This window comes from Capricornis sumatraensis, chromosome 1, assembly GCF_032405125.1.
Source record: "Capricornis sumatraensis isolate serow.1 chromosome 1, serow.2, whole genome shotgun sequence".
Lineage (NCBI taxonomy): Eukaryota > Metazoa > Chordata > Mammalia > Artiodactyla > Bovidae > Capricornis > Capricornis sumatraensis.
The window spans coordinates 58,774,257-58,787,945 of NC_091069.1; the positions used below are offsets into that span (position 1 = coordinate 58,774,257).

General features: G+C 45.1%; 1 pseudogene; it reads left to right on the top strand.

Annotated features, from left to right (window-relative positions):
• The first annotated feature begins 4,664 nt into the window (after positions 1-4,664).
• On the top strand, positions 4,665-5,131 carry LOC138092839 (ubiquitin-ribosomal protein eS31 fusion protein-like; annotated as a pseudogene).
• The last annotated feature ends 8,558 nt before the right edge of the window (positions 5,132-13,689 follow it).

Below are 13,689 nucleotides of genomic sequence, written 5' to 3' on the forward strand. Positions count from 1 at the left end.
AACTCTACGTTCCTCTAAGATACACATGTTTCATCTGTGGGCTAAGTCCACCCACTTGGAAAGTCATGGGCTTGCACTCATTCATTTATTCATTCTTCCAATACATTAAAAAAATATTTTTTATTTGGCTGAACTGGGTCTTAGTTGCAGCATGCGGGATCTTAGTTTTGGAATGTGGGATCTAGTTCCCTGACCAGGGATTGAACCCAGGACCCCTGCATAGGGAGCAAAGAGTCTTAGCCACTTAGCCACCAGGGAAATCCCCATCTGATACATTTTTAAGGAGTGCTGGTTATAAGCTAAGTATGGGCTTAAGCATGGGTTTAGACATGTAGATATAACAGATAAAGTACCTGCTCCTCTGGAACTTTCATCTGGGGGAGGGCAGGGGGTAACCCACTCCAGTATTCTTGCCTGGAGAATCCCATGGACGGAGAAGCCTGGTAGGCTACAGTTCACAGGGTTGCAAAGAGTCGGACACAACTGAGCGACTTCACTTACTTACTTACTTAGGGGGCAGGCAATAGAGGAATAAATAAATAAGCAAGGTAAGTCCAGAGTATGACAAGGCTGCAAAGGAAAGTGAACAGAGAGGGTGAAGATGTGATGGAGATCAGAGGAGCAGGGCTGGTTTTGGTGGGGTGGTCAGCAGACGGTCTCTGAGCCACCCCAGCTGTGAGGACTGGATATCCTAGCTGGAGAACATTTCAGGAAGAAGTCACAGCTAGAGCAAGGGCTTAAGGTTGAGGCATGCTTGAGTGGTTGAGAATCCCCAAGAAGATAAGTATCGTGGCCAGGTCTGTAAGGGGACAATGGGATGGAATGAGCTTCTGAGCCCAGGGGGACCCCATCATGCAGACCCTAGGAGTCCCCAAGAGAGCTTAAAACGAAATGGTTTAATTTGTGTGCTTAAAAGATCAGTCTGGAGCATATGATCCAGGAATTCTGCTTATGGGTACGTAACTCAAAGAATAGGTTTTCCTGGTGGCTCAGCGGTAAAGAATCTGCCTGCAGTGTAGGAGACACAGGAGATGTGGGTTTGATCCCTGGGTGGGGAAAATCCCCTAGAGGAGGAAATGGCGACCCATTCCAATGCTTTTGCCTGGGAAGTCCCATAGATGGAGGAATCTGGTGGGCTACAGTCAATGGGGTCACGAAAGAGTTAGACACGACTTAGAGACTAAACAACAACAAGATCAAAGAACTGAAAGCAGAGACTTGAATAAATATTTGTACACCCATATTCACAGTAACATTATTCACAGTAGCCAAGTCATGAAAACAACTCAAGTGTCCATCAAGAGATGAATAAGTAGGGACTTCCCTGGTGGTCCAGTGGTTAAGACACAGAGCTGCCAACGTAAGGGGCATGGGTTTGACCCCTGGTCAGGGAGCTAAGATACCACATGCCGTGCAGCATGGCCAAAAGACAATAATAATAATAATTTTTTTAAAAAAGACCCCATAAAAGAGATGAACAGGTAAACAAATGGTATATCCATACATTATCCAGGCTTAAAAAGAAAAGAAATTTTGACGTTTGCTACAACATGAATAAATTCTTGAAGATGTTACTCTGAGTGAAAGAGCCAGACACAAAAGGACAAACACCATATGATTCCACTTAGATGAGGTACTTAGAATAGCAAATTTATAGAGACAGAAAGAGACAGGTGGTTGCACGGGCTCAGGGGAAGGGGGGTGGAATGGGGAATTAATTAATGGGTAGAGAACTTTCAGTTTGGGATGATGAAAATTCTGCGGAGGCAGATGGTAGTGATAGTTACACAAGACTGTGGAGGCACTTAATGCCATTGAACTGGACGCTTGAAAATGATTAAAAGGGCAAATTTTATGTTATGTGTATTTTAACACAAATTTTATGTTATTATTATTTTTGTTTTGGGTGCACTGGGTCTTTGCTGCCACAAGCAGGGGCTTCTCTCTCACTGTGATGCATGATCTCAGTTGCCCCACGGCAAGTGGGATCCTCGTTCCCCAACCAGGGATCAAACCTGAGCCCCTGTGTCGGAAGGCAGATTCTTAACTGCTGGTGGGGAGTGGTTAAAATCACAAGTTTTAGAAACCAGTCTGGTTGTAGCTGAAGAGGAGGGAGCAGACAGGAAGAAAGTGGGCAGGCAGCCCAGACCACTTCCCCATCTCTCTGAACCGTACCAGGCTGGCTCCAGGTTTCCCGCTCCAAAACCTTCCCAAGACCCAATGCCATAGACACTGAGCCTGGGTCCAAGGCTCCCCACATAGGGATCACACTGAGACCTGGCCTTTGGTGTTGCATTGTTGCAGTGGTGGGAGGCTGTGGGGAGGTTGGGGGGAGGAGGGGTGTAGCCTGAGCCACCAGCTGCTGCTCAGACCCCTCACAGCCTCCCAGGAATTCCTTCTTCGGCCCATGGAGCTGCCTGGGCAGGCCCGCATTCGGGAATCACCCTGTCTTGAAAAAAAAAGGTGAGCGAGTCAGAAAAGCAGAACAATTAAAATCTTAGAGTATGAATAATTACATTTTAAAAATCCCCACATTTTTTTTACATCAAAAAGAATTCTGTAATCTGAGGTTTAATTTGCAGATTTAGTGGCATTTGGCAGGTTAAAAGTAGGTGCTGTGAAGTAAGTAAGCATGGGATTTGGGGCTGGAAGCAAAGAATGAGAGAATCTACTGGGCCAGAAATCCTGGCTTTGAGCTGCCTCAGAGATTTGTGGCCTGACTTCCTCTGCCCATAGCCACCCTGGACTACATCCTCTTGGGAGAGGAAGGCAGAGAACAGAGGAGGAGAGGAATGAAGCCCTCTAGGCCCCTTCCTTCTTCTAAAGAGCTTTATTGTATGTTTATTTTTTAAAAACAATTATTTGTTCATTGCAAAAAAAAAAAGAAAGAAAATTCTGGACTTTCCTGGTGGTCCAGTGGTTAAGATAAGAATCTGCTTGCCAATGCCAGGGACACAGGTTCAATCCCTGGTCTGGGAAGATTCCTCATGCTGCAGAGCAACTAAGTCCATGCACCACAACTCTTGAGCCTGCATGCTGCCACCACTGAAGCTCAGGCACCCTAGAGTCCATGCTCCTCAACAAGAGAAGCCATTGCAATGAGAAGCTTGTGAGCTACAACTAGAGAACACCCAGGGACAGCAACGAAGACCCACAGAACCAAAAATAAATAAATAAATTTTAAAAAATTTGGAAAATATAGGGGAAAAAAAAGCAAAGATCACCTGTAGTTTCACTGTCTGAAGGTAGCAGGAGTATATTTTCCTCTTCTCTAAGATAGTGTGAAAAGACCAGGGAAGCCTGGTGTGGTGCAGTTCATGGGATCGCAGAATCGGACATGACTTAGCAGCTGAACAAAAACAATGTGGGAAAAATCCTTTGGCCAACTGGATTGGGCTTCACGAGGTGCATGCCTATTATCCTCACCCCTCTCTACTTGTTCTTTCTCTCTTCTCTTCTGGAAGTCTCCCTTTTTTTTTCTTCCCAGTGAAAACCCAAACAAAACAGGAGCCTTGACATACGAAAGTCAGGTAGGAAGACTTGGGTTCAAGAACCTTTCCAACAGACGTGCTAGAGGAGCAGCCTAAAGGAAGGGGCTCCAGGCTGGCGATCCTGCTTAGGGGAGGGTTGCAGCTGGGTGGCCAACAGAAGGGTTATTCCAGGGTGGCCTTTTCAGAGGAAGGGAAGGGAAAGATGCAGGCAAGGGTGGTATTTATCTTCTGTATCAACTAGTCATTGGTTATAGGCTAGCCCCAGAAAGCGGGAAATTGGTGAGGTGATGCCCTTTCACTGAGATAGTTTCTGCTTAAGCTTAGGGTTCAGGGTTGTCTGCAGCAGAGCTCCCAACAGCTGGGGTGTAGACTCTATGCCCTTCAGTGCTGCAGGGTGTGTGTATGAGAGAAACAGTGACAGCCAGACAGCCAGGGTGACAGACTGGATTGCTGGAGCTCACCAAGGCCAACGTCTAAATGCAGTACAAGGCAGAGAGCAAATGTCCGGGCACCAAGGAGGAAAAGGGGGATAGGATGAGATGGGAGATTGAGAGCGAAGTATAGATACTAATGATGCTATGTATAAAACAGATAACTAATGAGAACCTACTGGAGAGCACAGGGATCTCTACTCAATGCGTTGTTGTGGCCTGAATGGGAAGGAAATCCCCACAGAGGGGATACTGTGAACCTATAGCTGATTTGCTTTGCTGTAAGCAGAAACTAACACAAGATTGTGAAGCAACTATGTGTTGTATTGTGCTTAGTCTCTCGGCCGTGTCTGACTCTTTGTGACCCCGTGGACTGTAGCCCTCCAGGCTCCTCTGTCCATGGGGATTCTCCAGACAAGAATACTGGAGGCGGTAGCCTATCCCTGCTCCAGGGGGACTTCTCAACCCAGGAATCCAACCAGGGTCTCCTGCATTGCAGGCGGATTCTTTACCATCTGAGCTACCTGGGAAGCCCTAAAGCAACTATACTCCAATTAAAAAAAAAAAAAACACATAAAAAATTCCAAACAGTACAAGACAGTTACCCCCTGGAGAAACCTTACCAGTGGCCTCTGTGAAGACAAATGCAGGAAGGAGACACTAGCTGGGTTGTCCTGAAGCTCACATGGAGAGGAAGAAAGCCACTTTAGGATACACCATCTGCGGTGGAACTGCCACCATGATGCAGATTTTTGTGAAAACCCTGACAGGGAAGAGCATCTCTCTCAAGGTCAAGCCCTTGGATACAATAGAAAATGCAAAGGCCAAGATCCAGGATAAGGAAGGTGTTCCTCCTGACCAGCAAAGACTGATCGTTGCTGGCAAGCAACTGGAAGATGGATGTCTTTGACCAACTACAACATTCAAAAGGAGTCCATTCTTCATCTTGTGCTGAGACGTCGTGGTGGAGCTAAGAGAAGGAAGAAGTCTCATGGCACTCCCAAAAAGAACAGGCATAAGAGAAAAAAGGTTGAGCTGGCTGTCCTGAAATACTATAAGGTGGAGGAGAATGGCAGAATCAATTGCCTTCACTGGGAGTGTCCTTCAGATGAATAATGTGCTGAAGCTTTTATGACCAGTCACTTTGACAGACACTATTATGGCAAATGTTGTCTGACCTATTGTTTCAACAAACCAGAAGACAAGTAATTGCATACAGGTTAATAAAATACATGAATAATGAACTAACAAAAGAAAACAGAGAGGAGCAAAGCCAGGGGCAATCTGGCAGTTTGGCAGAATAGGACAGGCAGTTTTAAAGAGACATGAGGGCAAAATCCAGAGCGCTAAAAAACAAGGCCTTCCAGAGGAAGCCAAAGCTGCCAGCCCCACAGCCTGGAGTTCCTTCATGGTCCAGTGGTTAAGAATTCAGCTGCCAGTGCAGGGGACATGGGTTCAATCCCTGGTCTGGGAAGATTCCATACGCAGTGAGGCAACAAAGCCTGGGTGCCGAAACTACTGAAGCCCATGCACCCTGCAGCCCACGCTTCACAACAAGAGAAGCCACTGCAACGAGAAACCCTCGCTCCAAAACTAGAGACTATCCCCTGCTCTCCATAGCTAGAGAAAGCCTGCACACAGCAATGAAGACCCAGCACAGTCAAAAATAAATAAATAAAAGACAAATTGATTTTTTAAAAACACTTGAGAAAAGTCGGTTGTTGAATACCAAACACCGATGGAGACTGTGTTAGATGTCATATGTGTACAATTAGGTAAAGTTTCCTGTCATCCTTCAATAAGTTTCAGCATTTTTGAAAAATATATTATCACATGCTGTTATCAATGGCACCTCTGTAAATGTGTCCAGTTTTTTTTTTAAGTAGATATATTAGAAAAAAAACAGAAAAGATTCAGGGAACTTCTCTATTGATACAGTTATTAAGGGTCCAATGATTTGAGCCATGGTGAGGCTAACTCTCCCAAGCAAAGAATAACTTGTTCCATCTCGAATTCCTATTACTGAGAAAGAAATGTAACGCTTGGCAGACTTTGGGTGTTAGAAGTTACATTTGGCAGACTTTGGGTTTTGGAGGCTACATATCCTATACTTGGGAATCCTGCTAAGATCCATTTATCAGGAGATAGAGAAAGCTGATAGTTTTGAGTGGTGCGGTGCATGCATGCTAAGTCTGACTCTGCGACCCTATGAACTGTAGCCCACCAGTCTCCTCTGTGGGATTCTCCAGGCAGGAATATTGGAATGGGTTGTCATGCCCTCCTCCAGGGGATCTTCCTGGCCCAGGGATGGAACCTGTGTCTCTTATGTCTCCTACATCAGCAGGTGAGTTCTTTACCAACAGTGCCATGTGGGAAGCCCTAGTTTTGAATGGGGCCCAGAGCAAAAGCCGTTCTCCAGCAGCTCCAGATTATAGCACAGGTTTGTACAACCTGGGAGATCACACAGCATCAGACTTGTCTGTGGTAGAGATGCCAGGTCGATCTTCTGTACATCCTAGTAAGAGTGACAATGCAACACGAGGCCTCAGGAAACAGGTAGAGGATTTGCAGCAGAGAACTAGGTACCTTTATTGCAAAAACAACTCTTGACGTATACCTGGGTTCTTGTAGAAATACGGCCTCTGACCGTGGGAAGTCAAGTGGCCATGCGGTCAGGAGCTGGATACCGAAAGGGCCAACATGTTATAGGCTTGGGGAGGAGGCAGCAAAAGTCTATCATATAATGAAAGTGCTGCTTCGGGGATTGGGCTTTAGTGGGCTGAGGAGACAAGCGGATGGCCTGGACATCCACACCATTTCCTGCTACTGCTCTAAAGCACCTCCTTAGTTCACATCTGTGATCTTATCTAAGGAGGAAGTGCTCCTTATGACCAGCTGACAGACAAAGCAGAAAAAGAGCCCAGTGTGGATCACAGATGGGTCAACCGAGGGATAGCTCTCAGCCTAAAGTGGACTGCAGGTACACTATGGCCTCTCTCCGGGGTGGCTTTGAATGGGAACGGTAAGACCTACCAGTGGGCACTTGATCATCCTCTGTGAGACAGCGAAGTTGCCTGAGGAAAGTGTCAGCAGAGACTCCTGGTGTTTGTACTGTTTCCTCAGTCGTGTCCGACTCTTTGTGGCCCCACAGACTGTATTCTGCCAAGCTCTTCTGCCCATGAAATTTTCCGGGCAAAAATCACCGAAGCCATTTCCTTTTCCAGGAGATCTTCTCGACCCAGGGATTGAACCCACGTCTCTTGTGTCTCTTGCATCGGCAGGTGGATTCTTCACCACTAGCACCACCTGGGAAGCTCTAATAGACTCCTGGGCTGTGGTCAGTGGCTTGGATGGTTTGTCAAGGGCCTGGAAAAGCAAAACTGGAAGCTGAAGGAGAAGTAAGCTTGGAGAGGAGCCCTGTGGATAGACCTCTGGGAGTGGTCGCTAAGCATGAGAATCTTTGTATTGACCCATTAATGCCCATCAGAGAACATTCTCTGTAGAAGAAGGAGATAAACAACTGAGTGATTAGGACTTCAGCCAATAGCTGTCAGCCCACTTCTGTTCTCATCCTCCCCGGTGTTTGCACACTGGCTCCTGAGCAGAGTAACCCTGGTGGCAGAGAGGAGATCATGCATGGACCCAGTAGCGTGGACTTCAGCACACCAAGCAATTCCCTACTCTCCATAAATAGCTTTGTGATCTACATCCAATCCAGCCTCTGAATCCGAATACTGGTTTACAGAGAATACAGAAAAGGGAGGAGAGAAAAACACTAAATCACACCAGAAGGATGCAATCAACAAAACACAAACTGTGGGGAACACATAGGAAAAATGCCTGAATTTCTTCAGCAAATAAACTGCAAGATTAGAAACAGCGTAGAGGCTTCCTCGATGGCTCAGTGGTAAAGAATCCACCTGCCAATGCAAGCGACTCAGGTTTGATCCTTGGGTTGAAAAGATCACCTGGAGGAGGAAACTCACTTCAGTATTCTTCCCTGGGAAATTCTATGGACAGAGGAGGCTTGTGGGCTACAGTCCAGAGTTGGACACGACTGAGGGACTAAGTGCCCAAGAGAGCTTAGATTAAAAGATTATTTAAAACCTTAACAAATTGTAAAGTCGGGTTGTTACTTGGATTATGATTTTTTTTAATGGAAATAATCCTGACATTTATCAAATAATTGGAAATGTGAAAAGGTAACAGATATTTTTTGATACTAAAGAATTATATTTAACATTTAAAATATGATAATGGTATGGTGGTTATGTTTTAAAGAGCGAGAGAAAAATCCTAACCTTTTAATGAAATACACAGACATATTTATGGATGAAATGTTATGATGACTGGAGTTTGTTTCGGATCAAAGCGGAACGAGGACATGGGTGAGGTTTAGATAAGGTTGAACTATGTGGCCTGATGTTTTTTGGAGTTAGACAGTGGATACTTGGGGGCTCATTATACCCTTCTGTTCACTTTTTGGGTTTTCCCTTTTTGTTTGTTATCTTTGCTCATGCCTTGCGGCATGTGGCATCTTAGTTCCCTGACTAGGGATCGAACACAATGTCCCTGCAGTGGAAACACAGTGTCTTAACCACTGGATTGCCAAGGAGGCCCCTTACTTTTTGTACATTAGAAATTCTCCACTTAAAAATTAGTTGTGTGATCAAGGTGTGTTTCCTTTCCTATAAAATAAAGATAAAAGAGACATCCTCCAGCCTTCATCAATAAACACTGGGTGAGTAAACTAAGATAATAGATATGGCGGGGAGGAATTAGAAAAGTTAAAATGACTAAGCTTCCCTGGTAGCTTGGATGGTAAAGCGTTTGCCTACAACGTGGGAGACCTGGGTTCAATCCCTGGGTCGGAAACATCCCCTGGAGAAGGAAATGGCAACCCACTCAAGTATTCATGCCTGGAAAATCCCATGGATCGAGGAGCCTACTGGGCTACAGTCCATGGGGTCGCAAAGAGTCGGACACGACTGACCGCCTTCTCTTCACTTCTTTACTTCAAGCAAATTAAAATGAAATAATATTGAAAAAGAGCAAGACCTTATGGTCCTTGCTCCCCCACTGTGACCTCTGCCTGCTTTTTGTCTGTGGAAAACTTTAGTCAAAGAATAAGTTTAACAGAGAAGTGAGAAATGTGGAAACAAAGGAAAACCATTAAAGGAGACTAAATAATAATAATGTAGTCATTAAGCACAATCAAGGACCTTTAGCTCTTTCTCAAGGGCTGTAGATAATATTCTGAGCCACATCCTGTGAGCTGTCTTATAGACACTAAAACACCAGGTGGAGAAATTAACTACATCATGACCAGACTGTACCCGGGACTTGAGCTGCCACAATTCTGAAAACTGACTGCAAAGAAATGGGAACAAATGGACCCTGGAATTGAAGATTAACTGTACCTAAAACAACCAAGATGATGCTAGTCAGACCACTGATGACCAATTTGAAGATGACTGTGCTGTTTCTACATGTAACTGCTCCCCCCCAACACATACGCACACACACACACTCTGTCTATAAAAAGCTCTCACTGCCTGCTTGTTGGGACAGGTGGGGGTCGGGGTTGGTCTTTGGACAGACATCCACCACCTCCACCCCAGTTGCAGGCATTGGAAAGAAAGCACACTTTCCTTTCTACCAACCTGACCTGTTTATTGGCTTTTGCGTGTTGAGCAGCCGGACCCCGCCCCTACTGTCGCCCCCAACTCTTTTGGTAACATTATGGTAGATGAAACTCTAAGAGGGGCTTGACTTGAGCTGGTGTGTGCAGATGGGAAGAACTGCCCCTAATCGGACTAGAAGGGGCAGGACTAGAAGGACGCTGTAAGATTTTTCAGGCTGGGCTCCAAGACTCTCTAAGGGATCTTCAGAGTCCCTGTAGGGGCCTCAGTGGGAGGCCTGTCGGGAGGAGGCTCCTGGCTCTTACTCCTGCCTTCTCTAAAGCAGTTCAGCTTTGATCTGTTTGTTATAATTAGCTCAGGACCAGATTAAGACTTTAAAGGCCCCAAATACTGAGAAACTACTATGCCTCCATGCCTACATAGAACTTGTTTTTAGTCACTGACATTAAAGTAGCCCTTTTCTAGTTTTCCTGATGGAAACATTTTCACTGTGTTTATTTGAGTGGAACTTTCTCTCTCCCTTTTACTACTTTACTGCTGCTCTGAGCCTATGCTTAGCATGCCTTTTGGGTAATTATAGCATTGACTGGGGTTTCACAGTACATTTCATTTAAAAGGGAAGTTTCACTGCTAAAACTTTTGATCAAATCTAATATCCATTTAAATCTTCTCTCCAACAGCTCACCAAGTATTCCTCCAACTTTGGCTTTAACACCTTCCATCTTGAAGATTTACTATCCACTAAATGACCCTGGCACATCTTCAGATTATTATTAGAAAGTCTCGTGTTGAGGCCAAACATGTCATCTTGAAGCTTCCACCATTGGTTGGTCCTCTGCCCCTAGGGCTACACTGAGCAAATTTAATCCTTTTTGCACCCATCTGCCTCTGCTTAGCCAGGTGCTCAGACAGAGTTCTTGGAGTTAGCTTGTCTCCCTCTGTCTCCCCAATCCTGACTCCTCAAATAGCCTCCCTAGACAGTAATAGTAATGACAATGACAGTAACAATAATAGCCACAATTAGCTGAACTCACCAAAGTTACACAGCTGGAGGATTTTATTTTATTTCTGTTTTATTTATTATTATTTTTTTAGACTTTTTATTTTATGTTGAAGTGTAACCTACTAGGGGCTTCCCTGGTGGCTCAGATGATAAAGAATCTGCCTGCAATTCGGGAGACCTGGGTTCGATCCCTGGGCCGGGAAGATTCTCTGGAAAAGGGAATGGCTACACACTCTAGAGTTCTTACCTGGAGAATTCCAAGGACAGAAGAGCCTGGTGGGCTACAGTCCATGGAGTTGCAAAGAGTGGAACGTGACTGAGTGACTAACTCCTTCACCACAGCCAATTAACAATGTTATGATAGTTTCAGGTGAACAGCAAAGGAACTCAGCCATACACAGACATGTATCCATTTTCCCCTAAAGCCCCCTCCCATTCAAGCTGCCACATAACACTGAGCAGAGTTCCCTGTGCTGTATAGTAGGTCCTTGTTGATTATCCGTCTTAAATATAGCAGTGTGTATGTGCTGATCCCAAACTCCATAACTATCCTGTCCCCCCTGGTAACCATAAACTGGTTTTCTAAGTCTGTGAGTCTGTTTCTATTTTGCAAGTAAATTCATTTGTATAATTTCTTTCACCGCTGGACTGGAGGATTTTATTTTATTTATTTTTCTTTTCTTTTTAAACATTTATTTGTTATTTATTGGACTGCAGGATTTTAAGACCAATACTAGTTTGTTTGATTCTGGGGTCTGTGTTTCTGGCCTTTATATTATGCTTTTAACCTCCTGTCTAATATGAAATAAGCTCAAAGTTTTGTCTGTTCAGAACATTCAGAAACCATTGGTATAAGAAAAAACTTTCAAGTGTCCTTCAGCTTTTGACAGTGAGGCATTGTCTAGTCTGAAATATGGGATCAAGGAGTCTTCACTTGTCATTCGAAGGCCATGCTCCTGGGTTGAATGGCTGTGATGGGTCTGTTCCGCTCCTCACTTGTGGAGGCCTCTCTTAGGTGTGGAGGCGGGGCTGTCACTTATGATGGCCTTTCGGTGGCAGGATTGGATCTGTCATTGGCCCTCTGGATCATCGCTGATATCTTTGGTGATGTCCTGTCCACCTGGGGGATCTGTGCCCTGTAGGAAGTTCATCACTGAGTTTGAGATGGTGTCATTGGCACCTTATGAAAGCCAAGGAAGGTGGGGGCTTTTGGTTGGCTTGCTTGGGCTCCATGTCAGTGCCCTGGCTTATAAGGAAAGCTGGGCAAGCAATTTCATGAGTTTCTGCTTCCTTGCTGTGAGGTGGGCTTCTCTCATCAAAATTTATAAGGATGAGAGCTCTTCCAGCATAGGAAGAGAGAACAGATGCGATGAACTGAAAATGCCCATACCTCCATAGGTATGCTATTCCCCAGGTCTTTTTGTTTAATGAATCAACATATATTTATCAAGTCCAAGGTCCCTGTAAGGCACAGGGAATGGGAAGGTGATTGCCAACGTTTAGTTGAAACCTCAGATCTCCAAAGAGCTCAAGACCTTTCATTTCCTGTATGTCTTAACTGGGTTCTTCATTTACATGACCAGAGGTCACATTGGGAGGTGAGGGGACGTCCCTGGCGGTTCAGTGGTTAAAACTCTGCTTCCACTGTAGCAGTGTGGGTTTGATCTCTGGTTGGGGAACCAGGATCCTTCCTGCAAGGCAAGGAGCATGGCCAACAGGGGATTAAAAAAGATTGGGAGGGGGTGAAGAAAGACTGATGTGACTTGCCATATCTTCTCTGATTTAGAATGCCCAGCTGCTGCTGCTGCTGGTAAGTCACTTCAGTTGTGTCCAGCTCCGTGCAACCCCATAGACAGCAGCCCACCAGGCTCCCGCATCCCTGGGATTCTCCAGGTAAGAACACTGGAGTGGGTTGCCATTTCCTTCTCCAATGCATGAAAGTGAAAAGTGAAAGTGAAGTCGCTCAGTTGTGTCCGACCCTCAGCGACCCCATGGACTACAGTCTTCCAGGCTTCTCCATCGATGGGATTTTCCAGGCAAGAATACTGGAGTGGGGCTAAAATCCCCAAACTCTTACCCTTATAGCCAGGGCTTACACAGGGCTGTCCAGGTGATAGTTCTAAAACACAGGTAAAATTGTGTCACCTCCACAGCTTGGAAATCTTTGATTAATCTCCCTTACTCAGAGACTTCCCTGGTGGTCCAGTGGTTAAGAATCTGCCTTCCAATGCAGGGAATATGGGTTTGATCCCTGGTCAGGGAACTAAAATCCTACATGCTATGAGGCAACTAAGCCTGCCCAATGCAACTGTTGAGCCTGCACACAACAATTAAGACCCTTCACAGCCAAAAATTAATTAATTAATTAAAAATTGTGCTTTTTAAAAAAAAATAAAAAAGAATTCCATTACTCAGCTGCTAATCCATTCATTCACTCAAAGCATATGGGTACTTATTATGTGCCAGGTACAGTGCTAGAAAAGTGAAAGTATTAGTCTGCTCAGTCACGTCCAACTCTTTGAGACCCCTGTAGCCTACCAGACTAGACACTTGGACTATAAAGATGAAAGCCATGGGTCCAGCCACCAAGAATCTCAAGGTGTAGCCAAGGAGACAGATAGGAACACAATCACACTTGGAGAGATGGAGCATCCAGGGCTTAGTGTCCTTGATGCCCTTTGCTGAAACGCCCTCCTTAAGACTGCAGCCCCTGGCCCCCACCCACCCCCATACTTGTACCTTGTGAATCTCATACTTCCTTCAAATCAAATTTACTGAGAACCAACTATATAGCCAGGGAACTCTGCTTAATGCTCTGTGGTGACCTAAATGGGAAGGAAATCCAAAAGGATGGGGATATATGTATATATACAGCTGATTCATTTTACTGCACGGGAGAAACTAACATAATATTATAAAGCAACTATATTCCAATAAAGATTAATTTTAAAAAGTGAACCCTAAAAAAAAAAAATCAAATCTAGGTTCCTCCTTGGGAGATCTTCGATGGTTCGATGTGTTCTGAATGCTGGAATCCCCCGGAGAGCTATATGGGGAGGGGGCATCTTTACCGTGAGTTTCCTGCAGTGTCCTGCAGAACACCCCCTCTGATTTCTCTCTTC